The sequence below is a fragment of the Schistocerca piceifrons genome, chromosome 4 (assembly GCF_021461385.2).
Source record: "Schistocerca piceifrons isolate TAMUIC-IGC-003096 chromosome 4, iqSchPice1.1, whole genome shotgun sequence".
NCBI lineage: Eukaryota > Metazoa > Arthropoda > Insecta > Orthoptera > Acrididae > Schistocerca > Schistocerca piceifrons.
This window is the reverse complement of record NC_060141.1, coordinates 283,117,895-283,130,760: the sequence shown is the minus strand read 5'-3', so window position 1 is coordinate 283,130,760 and position 12,866 is coordinate 283,117,895.

Below are 12,866 nucleotides of genomic sequence, written 5' to 3'. Positions count from 1 at the left end.
TTTTGAAAAATACCATTAGAAGAATGCCAATTACCAAATCTACACATGCAATATAAACTACAATTACTAAACTACAAATTACTACAACAATACTACTATCTACAGTTTTTACAATCAGAAGATTCCAAGGGACGATCCGAAGCAGCGGTCGCCACGTGCATGGGGGCTAAATTAAATATGATTGAAAATATTTTTAGTTTTTCGTAGCTGTAAGTCCGATTACGCTGTGTCTCGTAATCGGTTGGCCCTGACTAGTATTGTTACGCAATCTGACTGCAAAGAACAATAACAAGAATGAATGAAATTTTTCGTTAACACAATTAATTAATTAAGTCCACAGCAACTATAAAACCTACAAAACCAAAGCACAAATGTAATTGTTCTGTGTGTGGGAGTGTGACTCAACGTACACATCTGGCACAGTTCTTCTTCAACAAGACAAGAATTTTTAAATACCAATTATACTGACGTGATAAAAGAAAATTAGAAATACGATAATTGCGTAAGGAAAGCAGAATTACACTCTAATACAAGAACACACGCCAAATGCTTTGTTGACTGAACCTGTAATGACGCATTATTTAGGATACTGAAATTAAAACAAACGGAGTTAATTACCTCATTTATATTGATGAAAATCACTCTAATCCTTACATTATATCTCAACCAGAACTCTCCAATATCACATCTCAGCAAGCACTGCCTAATAGCACATATCAACAAACACTCTCTGCTACAACATCTCAGCACAGACTACCACGAGACCTCGACAGGCACTGACTACTACAAGCTCTCTCCAAGCACTGACTTCTACGAGCTCTGCCTACGCACTGACTACCACGAGTTCTTAACAGGCACTGACTTCTACGTGCTCTCCCCAAGCACTCTGGAGGCGGCTTAATAATACTCTTTGGCGCAATCTCTGGCGCAGTGGCTCAGTGTAGCCACCTTTCAACTTTTCGGGGTTTTATGAAGATCGTTTAAACGCATTAATCCTCAATGATTCAGTCACTGCACTCTAAAACGGGCAAATGTGATGAACTGTAATCATTCCACCGTCATGAGACATTTGCATGCAATGGAGAAGGGTCAAAACTCGGATGTGTAGATACCGCGTGCTCTAAGCCAAAATCACAAGAAACAGATCGTCGCCATATGTGCATCTCTGCCTGCTCCTCATCAATTACCTCATCAACAAACCGACCATTCCTATGCCGTATCGATACTGGTGACGAAAAATGGCTTCCTCGTGCTAACATAGTGAAAAGACACGAGTGGTGGAGTCCAGAAAAGCAGGAACTTCCCGTTCAAACTCCTGCACCCATTCCCAAAATATATTATTGCACATCTAGTGGAACAGCGACGGTGTGGTGTACGACGAAATTCTTCCCTGAATTGTAACCATCACTGCTGACATTTATTGTCAACAGCTGAGACGTCTAGCAGACGCACTCCAAGAACAGCGACAGGGAAGACTGCGTGAAGTAATGCCGCTCCGTGATAACGCCCGCCCACATACTGCTAGACTGTGGAAAACCACTATAATGGAGTTGAGTTGTGTATTCGTTCCGCACCCATGTTATTCAGTTATTCTTGTGACCTCAGATTTTGACCTTTTCCGCTCTCTGTCGAACAACTTTCAAGGAACATCGTTTCCGGATGAAAATGCGCTGCCGGCTGTGGTGGCCGAGCGGTTCAAGGCGCTACAGTCCGGAACCGCGCGACCACTACGGTCGCAGGTTCGATTCCTGCCTCGGGCATGGATGTGTGTGGTGTCCTTAGGTTAGTTAGGTTTAAGTAGTTCTAAGTTCTAGGGGACTCATGACCTTAAAAGTTAAGTCCCATAGTGCTCAGAGCCATTTGAACCATTTTCGAAAACGCGCTCCGAACACGTCTCTAAAACACCTAATTTCTATGGTTGCGGAATCGAAAAGTTACAAGAGCGTTGACACACTGTTGTAAACAGTGGAGGATAGTATATTGTTGATGACTAAGGTCTCTGTTACGTGTATCTGTAGTGTCTATTAAACTTCTGGAAAAACGGTACGAACATATGCACTAAACAAATGCAAAGGCTATCGCTTAGAAAGGACCAGTGCGATGCACGTTACAACATTGCCATTGTGTGTGGGATCCGTACCCTATAGGACTAACAGGGTATATTGTACGTATGTAGAGAAGGGCATCAAATCGGTCACAGGTTTGTTGGACCGTTCCGTGACTGTCACATAGATCCTGACGAAACTAAGCTGGCAGACACATAAAGGTAAACAAAACTAACCCGAGATAGCCTACTTACAAAAGTTAAAAGAATCATCTGTAGATGATAAATCTTGGAATATGCTACAAACTGCGACGTTTCAGTCCCTCAAGGGTCGCGAAGACAAGATTAGATAAATTACAGCCCACACAGAAGCGTTTAAACCTTCTTTCTTCCCACGTTCCATGAGTGAATGGGACGGGTAGAAGCACTAAGAACAGGTGAAGTGGAAAGTACCCTTTGCCAAGCACTTCACAATGGTTCGCCGCGACAGGATTTGGATCCACACGTTTTGTTTGTAGTATATGCCCAGATGTTCAACCAAGAAATATTACTAATTTCATGTGGAATTATAGTTTCATATACACCCTAAGAAAAAACAACGACGCACCACGAAGGAATTATCCGAATAGGACGAATATAAGTAGATGTGAAGCACACATTTAGTCTAATTAATGATTATAATTTCAAATTACGCGCTGATTAATTTTAAAAAAAGAGCTTCAGAAATTGAGCAAGTCAATACTACGTTGAATCATCTCTGTCCCTTATCGAATCAGTTACTCGGTTTAGAATTGATTCGGTTTCTGAGGGATATCGTGCCCCATTCTGTCCAACTGGTGCGACAGACCGTCAGAATCACGAGTTGGCTGGAGGAGTCTGCCGATAATGCTCCAAATATGCGCTATTGTGAAGAGATCTGGCGACGTTTCTGGACAAGGTAGGGTTTGAGAAGCGCGAAGAGAAGTAGGAGAAGTATCACCGGGCGCCTATTACCTTTATGAAATGTTAGCGCAGGGTGCCTTGCCATGTAGGGCATCCACACCAGTCAAATGAAATTCCAGATATAGGACGTGTCTGGAGGCGCCTCGGACATTGGTGGGATACCAACCTGACTGTTGGGTGCTATACGTCCCGAAAACCGGGAGCGACTTTTTGTACGTCCTTGCTTCTGTTTGGAGGTTTGAGGGACTTCGGTCGTTCACTTGATGTTATAAAATGGAACATCTACAGCCGTCATTACGATATTATTTATTATATGGCTACCAGTTTCGGTCTTAAGATGGTGTACTGAAGCATCGACACAGGTAGCCATGTAACAAATGACATAAGGACGGTTGTACGTGTTCCATTTTATAATATACCAGGAGTGATGGTCTGGTGCAATTGTTTTTTTTTGTTTTTTTGTTTTTTTTTTTTCATAGCAGGTTCAAATGGCTCTGAGCACTATGGGACTCAACTGCTGAGGTCATTAGTCCCCTAGAACTTAGAACTAGTTAAACCTAACTAACCGAAGGACATCACACACATCCATGCCCGAGGCAGGATTCGAACCTGCGACCGGAGCGGTCTCGCGGTTCCAGACTGCAGCGCCAGAACCGCGCGGCCACTTCGGCCGGCTTCATAGCAGGGCTTCTTTGGTTGTCATCTGCGTCACCCTTACAGCACAACGATACGTCGATAGTAATCTACATCCCGCTTTGTTACCTTTCATTTCAAGCCATCCTGTGCTTACATTTCAGCAAGATAATGCCCCCGCCCATCTCCGCACACGGTGAAAGTTACCATTCTTCATGCTCTACCTTGATTAGCAAGGTCGCCAGATAGCGGCCCAAATGAGATCGTTTGGAGCATTATGGGCAGAGCCCTCCAACCAGATCGAGATTTTGACGAGCTAACGCGCCAGTTGGGTAGAAAGTGGCACGTTATCTCTCAGGAGGATGTCCAACAATTCTGTCTATCAATTCTAACTCAATAACTGCTTGCATAAGGGCCAGAAGTGGACCAGTGAGTTACTGACTTGCTGAATTTGTGGAGATCTTACTCTTGAACAAATCACCAAATTCTTCTGAAACTGTAATCGTTTATTGATCCGTAAATCAATACTACTGATTTGGAGCCCATTCGGATAATTTCTTCGGGTGCATCGTTTTCTTTGCCTTACAGTGTATTATTGCTATTAATCACACATTATAGCCCTGACATAGGTTGCAGGAGTTACGGACACCAGAAATAACTAAATAATAATTCACAGCCGACAAGTATTTCATTAACACATTAAGACGAGGACTGAAGACAGGCAGGACCAAGGTCTGGTGAGCAGATAATTCAATCGTTAGCGCTCTCTTCTTTGCTGCCAAATATTGGTGATGAAAAGTGCTTCCACCGACATTATATTAGCCATCTGCTTCCACCTAGAGAACACCGCACTAGCGCCTGTTCGCCGTGCTGTTGGACAGACTGTAATTATTAATTATTACACTGTAATATTTATACATTGTTACAAATTATGTAATATGTTGTTTAATGCAAGTACATCGCAACTCACTGGATAACATGTGAAGGCAATACAATGCGCACTAAACCTCAGGTCATGAACTGCACTGAATGCAGTTTCCTATACTGTCTGTTGCTTTTACTCCGGGTGCTGTTATTAACGTGATAAATACAGAAACATTTCCCGAATTATTCCGCAACTTGAAATCTCTGATTGTGAAAAATCATGTTTTGTGTGAATAGACGTGTGGTTTTCAAAAACGTTAGGAAAATGTCGTAAGACTATTCAAAACATATTGCTATATGCCTCATGACTTTAGACTGGGTTGCTGATATCAAGTTACGGACAGCTATTATGGATAAGATCAGATACAGAACACTAGCAAACCGCAGCAATGGAAAGTACTCTGCAGGGGATGTCCACAGCCCTGTGGTATCGATTACGGAAGTAGCTTCTGCAGAAGAGCGTATGTTTTATCTCAGTTTGATGGGAACGAGATTTATTTCGCTAATCCAGTAAAGTCTTCCTTTACCGCGTAAGCGGCAATTTCTTTGCGTGCGGAGAAGAAGTGGCACACCGTTGGTTCGTGGATGTGGTCCCCAAGATTTGTGCCGCAATAAATCCCAGGAACGCACAAAAATAAACAAAAACTCGAAGCAAACTACCCCGAGAAACAGAGATTATTCATGAGCCATAACTCAAGCGGACACATAAAATTCGCACGTAAAGTTGAGGCTGGGTAGCAGAGAGCAGCGTTTTTTCGGTAACTGTTTCATCTGCAGACAGCCCGCTGCACTTTACAGCGCTCCAGATGTGCAAGCTTACGTGCAACGGATCGTAGATTCATTCTTTGCTCATTACAGAACAAAGTCTCTCGTAACCCGTTTGTATGGCCTTTGTAAGCTTATGCACTCAGAAAATAAAGTTTCAATTTAGGTCCAGTGCGGTACGCAAATTGCGAACTACGACAGCTGTGTCCATACTGCCTAGATTTTGCCGAATACAATATAAGGGAACTTTCGTTCGTTTTAAACACTGTAAGAGAATTTTTAACTGCATTTATGATGAGATGCTATGAAACATTGAAAACATATATTTTTTAAAAATACTTCCCTCAAGACATGTTATTTTCTTGTTTTGCGTTTATTTTCTGCTTTAATGTATGGAAACGTTCATTATAGGGTGGCCGAATATAACAGTCAGACTCCGTACATTCGTTCTCTCGTTTAACCTACAGGGAGTGAACGAAAATACGGAGACACGAAAAACACAACACATTAACATGAATGCTACGGTAAAGGAAAACTTTGACATTCACAGCAATTTCCAGGCTTCGGAATGTATAAATTCGCGACCCTTATAAGTTTTAATGGAACATTATACTATTCCTCCAGCTCAATACTGGAACATTCACGCAACGATGATGGAGGTGGATAGCGATCACGAACCGTTCTCTCCAAAGTAGACAACAAAGGCTCAGTAACACTGAGATGTGGTGTATGTGGTGGGCAGGCATGAGCTTACAGTACTAGTCCTTGGCGTTGTGAGCCGTATGAACAGTCGCCCGTCGTCTGACAACGCAGCATCACCATTCAATCATGAGATGGACCTGATGAGCCAAAATGGTTACATCGCCCTTGGCAGTAGCGCGACCTTGCAGACAATCCTTGAGGCCCAGGGAACATTACGATGTGGCTTCCCAAATTATCACCGAACACGCGCCATTTTTCACTTTTTTCACGTAAACTCGACCGAATGACATTCTTCCATAGTCCAGGTCTTATGACTTCGCCATTAAGTTTCTCTCTTAAGGACATTTGCCTTATCTATGAGTGATTTTGGAATTCCAGATCGTTCTGCAGTTCCCTGCTTACGGAGCTCCCTTCCTGTTGTTTTGGTGTTGAAAGGATTCCCGACTGTGACATACAGTTCTGCATTGACTTTTCCAACTGTTAGCCTCTTGCTTTTCATCACAATTCTACTTAATGACTATCAGTCGTCATCACATAACAGACGCTTTCTTCCGTGTTATAACTTAGTGGATGATGTTTTTCCACTTTCTCTCCACGCAGCATAAATCTCGTGAGTCGGCTGCCTTGGTTGCGGAAGCACTCAACATAAGAGCACCAACAATATTCCTACGTTAACACTTACTTATGTACCACCGGTTCCCGTCAGATCACCGAAATTAATCCGTGTCAGGCTGGGCTAGCACTTGGATGGGCGATCATCCGGTCTGCCGAGCGCTCTTGGCAAGCGCGGCGCACTCAACCCTTGTGAGACTAACAGAGGAGCTACTTTATTGAAAAGTAGCGGCTCCGGTCTCGTACACTGACATATACACCTGGAGAGCGGTGTGCTGGCCACATGCCCCTCCATATTCGCATCCTGCGACGCCTGTGGGCTGAGGATCACACGGCGGTAGGTCGGCACCGTTAGGCCTTCCAAGTCCTGTTCGGAGGGAGTTTAGTTTTAATACTTACTTTTCTCCGACATAGTGCACTCACGACCCTATAAAAACCTGTTTCGGTTACTGCTGATCGTTGCAACGTGTTGAGGACATTGCATAATCGCCATACGTTGTCATGTAGAACACTACAGTATGCAGGCTTGGCCAGCGTCATTATTTACGAGCAAGCAAGCATTTCTTGCAGTGTTTCTGTATTTTTGTGCACCCCTTGCATATTATAGTAACAACTTATAACCGGTGGTTATGTCTCTTGATGGCTTAGGGACGAATCATCTGTGGTTACAGTTGAAGTAATGACCTCTCGTTACTGTAATGAAGTAGAAGGAATATGACAGTGACCATGCATCAGAAACAGACACACACACACACACACACACACACACACACACACACACACACATTTACTGCTACCAACATTTAAATACTCTGGTTTCTAGAAGGAAGGTATGTCGGCCAGTGACAAGAGTTGTCACTACTCGTCAAACGAAGGACCTTACCTTTTATCGTGAGTACACTAATATCTACATTCGACGACAGATGAATGTCTTACACTTCAAGCGTTTTCCATGTACCATTAAAAGCTACAAAGTTAAAAAATTTAGAAATGTCGTAGCCTTTGGACTTGGTGGCGTCTGTCTAGATGGAAGAAAGTATTTCGGTAGAATCGTTGGACTCCTCTGATTTCATTACGTTCTTCATGCCTGTATTCGACCTTATATCCGTCTCAAACAAAGTTAAGAACATGAGGAGGCCATAGTGATGACCAAACCAACTGTTAACGTTTAGAGTTTTGTTAGAAGAAATATTGCATGTTCCTGGACGTCCTTCTCCAGATCCTTGCAGCACTGGATGCAGACTGTCGTTTACATATAGCTGATGTCTATTGTTTAGGACACACATGTCAGGAACAAGAGATACCATTAATTCAATCAGCAGTTGTATACATTCGACATTTGGCTGCGATGGAGCACTGAGTGAATCCAACGGCGACATATGAAAATTTGTGCTGGACGTAGGCTCGAACTCGGATTTCCCACTTTACATGAGCTGTCACCGAAGCCACTTCGGTTTTCGTGAAATACGATGCGGTTAAGGCGAGCGCATGCGTAAAGTGTGGAATATGGGTTCGACTCTTGGTCCGTCACAAATTTTCACCTGTCGCTGTAGGGTTTGGTCATGACCCCGCTGCAGCTGTATGTTGGATATTTCTATCGTAAAACTCAGATTTACTGAACTTCGAGTTTTCAGCCCGTTACCATGTTTCTGTTCATATAGAGACACTACTTACTATATTTAGGTGCATCCTTTCTTTCTACGATGACTGGCCTCACAGCAGCCGATATGTATGTGACATATGTCAAAAAATCGTTACTCGAATGTTCATCTCCTACTTATTGGTTAGGCTACCGGTTTCGGCGATATAATACACCATACCCTACAAAATAAATAGGAGATGAAATTATGGTTGAAGGCATCTTTGATATTTATTACGTTCTTACTGTTTGCCGATAACTGGAGTACCTTTGCGACCTCCAGTTCATGACATGTAAGTAAATCAGTTTATGCCCAATCTCTTTCTCACCCAATTTAAACTGAAAAATATACATCTCAGCTACCAATGCCATTTATTCATTAATGCTGCATGATAACTGCAGTCAGTACTCACTACAGCCAATGAATGCACAGATGATTACTCATTCTTCTCCTTTCATTTTATAACATTGAGAAGGACCTGTTATGTTCTGCAGCAAGGGGAGCTTACGTAGCTGGCTCAGACATGAATGTTAACATAGAAGGACCTTGGAGTTATAAACTTGGTTGGCACTGAATGTGGCCCCCAAACTGGTATAGCATAGGGAATTCACTGCGACCATTTCTGAACAGCAGTTTTGCTGATGGCGGCCTGAATTCCAAGTAAACTGCCTTGTGCAAGATGCTAGGAGAAATCTCCATTAGAGAGCTAAAAAAAGGCTTCAAGAGTAGCCATTGTATGTACCCAAAAAATGTTCATCAAAATCCGAATAGCAGGGACTCCGATGAGCTAACAATAATTATTTCGGTAAGAGACACGCTTTCTCACACGCCTACTGCAAGTGTTTTGTCTGGGTAGGGTTAGATACCTATCAAGTACTGGGAGAATTTTTCCGCTTTCTTTCCGTCCCATAGTACTACAGGTCAACAAAATCTGTGAGAGAAGGCATTTCCTAACCTTGTTTATTAAGTCGTTATTGGTCAGAACTCGTAAGGTCTACAGTAATTGACCGGTGAGATTCCCACACTGGAACATCCAGCTAAATTTTGGAGAATAAAGTCAGAAGCCACTTGCTTCCAGCATGTCGATGAGTTCACAAGTGCTTCTGGGGTGCATTCAAGAACCACTACGCTTTGGACAGCTGTAGGTAGAGATAGCTCTATCTCAGAGCTGAATACAGAGGTCGAACTGGACTCAGAATCTCCAACAACTACTGCCGTCATCTACCACACCCACACCATTTAGGATTGGTAAAAATCGGCTACCGATGCAGTGACCGAACCGAGGGTGACCTCTGATTAGTTGATTTACGTCATGGTTCTTTTTTACCTTTTTAAGGGGAAGCTAGTTACTACCATAATGCGCTACAGAGATTATATTAGGATTCATACTTGCTTATCCAGTGTTCTTTCCTTAAATCACTATCCATTTTCACGGTCATTGGCTGTATCCGCTTTACAGACTCATGTTATGCTTTCGTGTGCGCACCCACCTGTGCCAATGCTACATATCATAATTATAACGGGTAGTGAATTAAATATTTCATGCTTAATTCATTGAGTTATTCTTTGTTTATATTTTACAGTAATAAACCAAACTGTGATAGTGATCGCTAGTTTCCTATGCTGTTAGGTGATCCCGTTCATTAGTATATCCATACGAGTTGTTGTACCTATACTTTCATGTTTAATTGGACCACCCTAGAAATTTTCCGTTAATAAGACGTTATACGTTGCATTGCATTGTTTCTATTAAATTTTCCTAGCATCATGACAACCTTCCCTTCCCTGTAGGTCACCGGTGATTGACTTTGTAGCATTTTAGGAGTATACTAAGCAGCTCATCTGACGCCTCAGAAAGGATTCCGTCGACCTCTAGCCTGGATTTTCGAAGCTAGGAACACTGATTTATGTATTGAAATTCTTAGTTCAATAATTCTTACTATTTAAACCACAGTCTTACTAATAGCATTTTAATCAGAAACGCCTGGACTAACAACACAATATTATAAAAACTGCAGGATTTTAAAGTATTCATAAGCTGCTTGTGCAGCTCTAATTTGTGTTTCTTAAACAAAAAAGTATTCTGAGTTGAAACCATGATTGTGCTGAGATTCTACGTTACAATTTTGGGGGAAATAAATAAATTGTTGAGTTTGTGGTGGTATTTCATTGTGCTGCATGGCCTGTCTAAGTAATGAATTTGGTTATTAAGGAAAAAGTGTTCGATTTTCATCGCTTTTTTGTTATGCTAAGTTTAAGCTGTGCTCATGAAATTAGTTTAGGAAAGATGACTCTGCTGAATAGGTAAGAACCGAATCCATCTGCAAGTGTTAACCTTCAACTTAATATCTAAGTCGAACATGGCAGTCCACAGAGTATTGGCGTTAGTGTGAGTCGTGAAGTAATTGGGAATGGTCTATAGTAACGGGTAGTGAATTAAATAACTTAGAGAGTGACAAGGAACAATCCGAAGTTGAGTGTCTGTGTGAGTAAAGTGTGACAATGGCAGAGGCAATGGAAATCTCCGTCGCCGCTGGACGCAAGGAGATGACGAAGAGTGTTACCGATCGTGCGCCGACTCGTTGTTCCCCGCAACCGTTTGATCTCCAGACTTTATTCAAAACAAGCTTCAATACAAAAGGAACGACTACCGTTATAAAAACAGAGAAGAGCGTAATTCTTCAAAGAGACAGAGGGATTTTAGCCGCTCTCGCAGCAATCAACAAAGAGCAGGACAATAAGAATTATGACGAACAATTCAAGAAGCACAGTAAATATTTCAAGAGACTGGAATAGCAGTTAATGGGTCACATACAACTGAGTGGAGAAATAATGGTATAACTGGATAAAAAAATGATGGAAGAAATTAAGTAATCCGAAGACAAGAGGAAACAATTATTTTAAGGAGAGATAACGTACTAGTGGGTCAGCAAATGGTACGAGGAACAAAGAGACATCAATGAATGATGAAGGCAGGCAGAAGGAAGAGGAGGAATAATGTCAATTAATTGCAGTTAATAGACTTAACTCTGCCGGATGTGCGCCGATGATGTACCGACACCAGTGAATATACAATCATCTCTGCTGGTAAGAATGGGCTGTCGGAAAGCCGAAAGGACGAAATTAGAAAACATTTAGTTTTTATGCAGAAGGACGCGCTGTTCCTTGATGGCTCAGACAGTTCACATCCACAAATTTGGATCAAACAATCAAGGACAGTGTTTCTCAGGTCATGGTGAGGCGAATAAAAAATGGGTCCAGTTTGTGCACAAGAGGCAGCCCCTACGATGCTAGTGATCGCGAAAAAGTACAGAAGTTAAGAAATAATTTAAACAGGCGTTTCTATACGAGTTTTGGACGCAAAAGAAGAAGGCATTTTGTTGACTGAGCATTGTTCTGGATCGAAATTTCTTATCCCAACGCAGTATTTTAAACTGTCTCTACGAATTTTGGACGCAAAAGAAAGAGGCATTTTGTTGACTGAGCCTTGTTCAGGATCGAAATTTCTTATCCCAAAGCAGTATTTTAAACTGTCAAAATAAACCAATTCTGGGATGCACCATTTGAGGATATAACTGCCCACGTCGTGTTGTGTCGACTCCACTGTAGCTTGAATGGATTTTTTAGTATGTTTTATATGCCCGACTTCTAATTTCACCATCTAAGTCTCCAGGGTTGAGCAGTTATTGCCCGATGACGACACGCAATACAGTTGGCTAAAGCTGAGTTCGCCGTTATTAATTATGTTTTTAGATTTAATTTTATTACCCGTACAGAGACTCAACGTTCCTTTGTTTAACAGCGCGTCGTCAAAATAAGTATGAAATGCTAATGTCTGTGCAATACATAATGTCCACTATTGTGTTAAACTTCGTACCTGTTTTGCCATTTTTAGAGAAGAGAAACCTTAAGCGCTTCTGATTCTATAGTCTCAGTATCAAATGTTCACTGATTTCAATTTTCTTCCTATCTCAGTTCAGTATTTAACACAAATTATATATCAATGTCATTTCAGAGATATTACGTCGGGCCGGCCGGTTCTAGGCGCTACAGTATGGAGCCGAGCGACCGCTACGGTCGCAGGTTCGAATTCTGCTTCGGGCATGGATGTGTGTGCTGTCCTTAGGTTAGTTAGGTTTAATTAGTTCTAAGTTCTAGGCGACTGATGACCTCAGACGTTAAGTCGCATAGTGCTCAGAGCCATTTGAACCATATTACGTCGGTTCCACACTAACGGAATAACACGTAATTGTCATTTAACGTAACTTTTATTAATAATCCTTTTTCTTATAGGGTGTTTCAAAAATGACCGGTATATTTGAAACGGCAATACAAATTAAACGAGCAGCGATAGAAATACACCGTTTGTTGCAATATGCTTGGGACAACAGTACATTTTCAGGCAGACAAACTTTCGAAATTACAGTAGTTACAATTGTCAACAACAGATGGCGCTGCGGTCTGGGAAACTCTATAGTACGATATTTTCCACATATCCACCATGCGTAGCAATAATATGGCGTAGTCTCTGAATGAAATTACCCGAAACCTTTGACAACTTGTCTGGCGGAATGGCTTCACATGCAGATGAGATGTACTGCTTC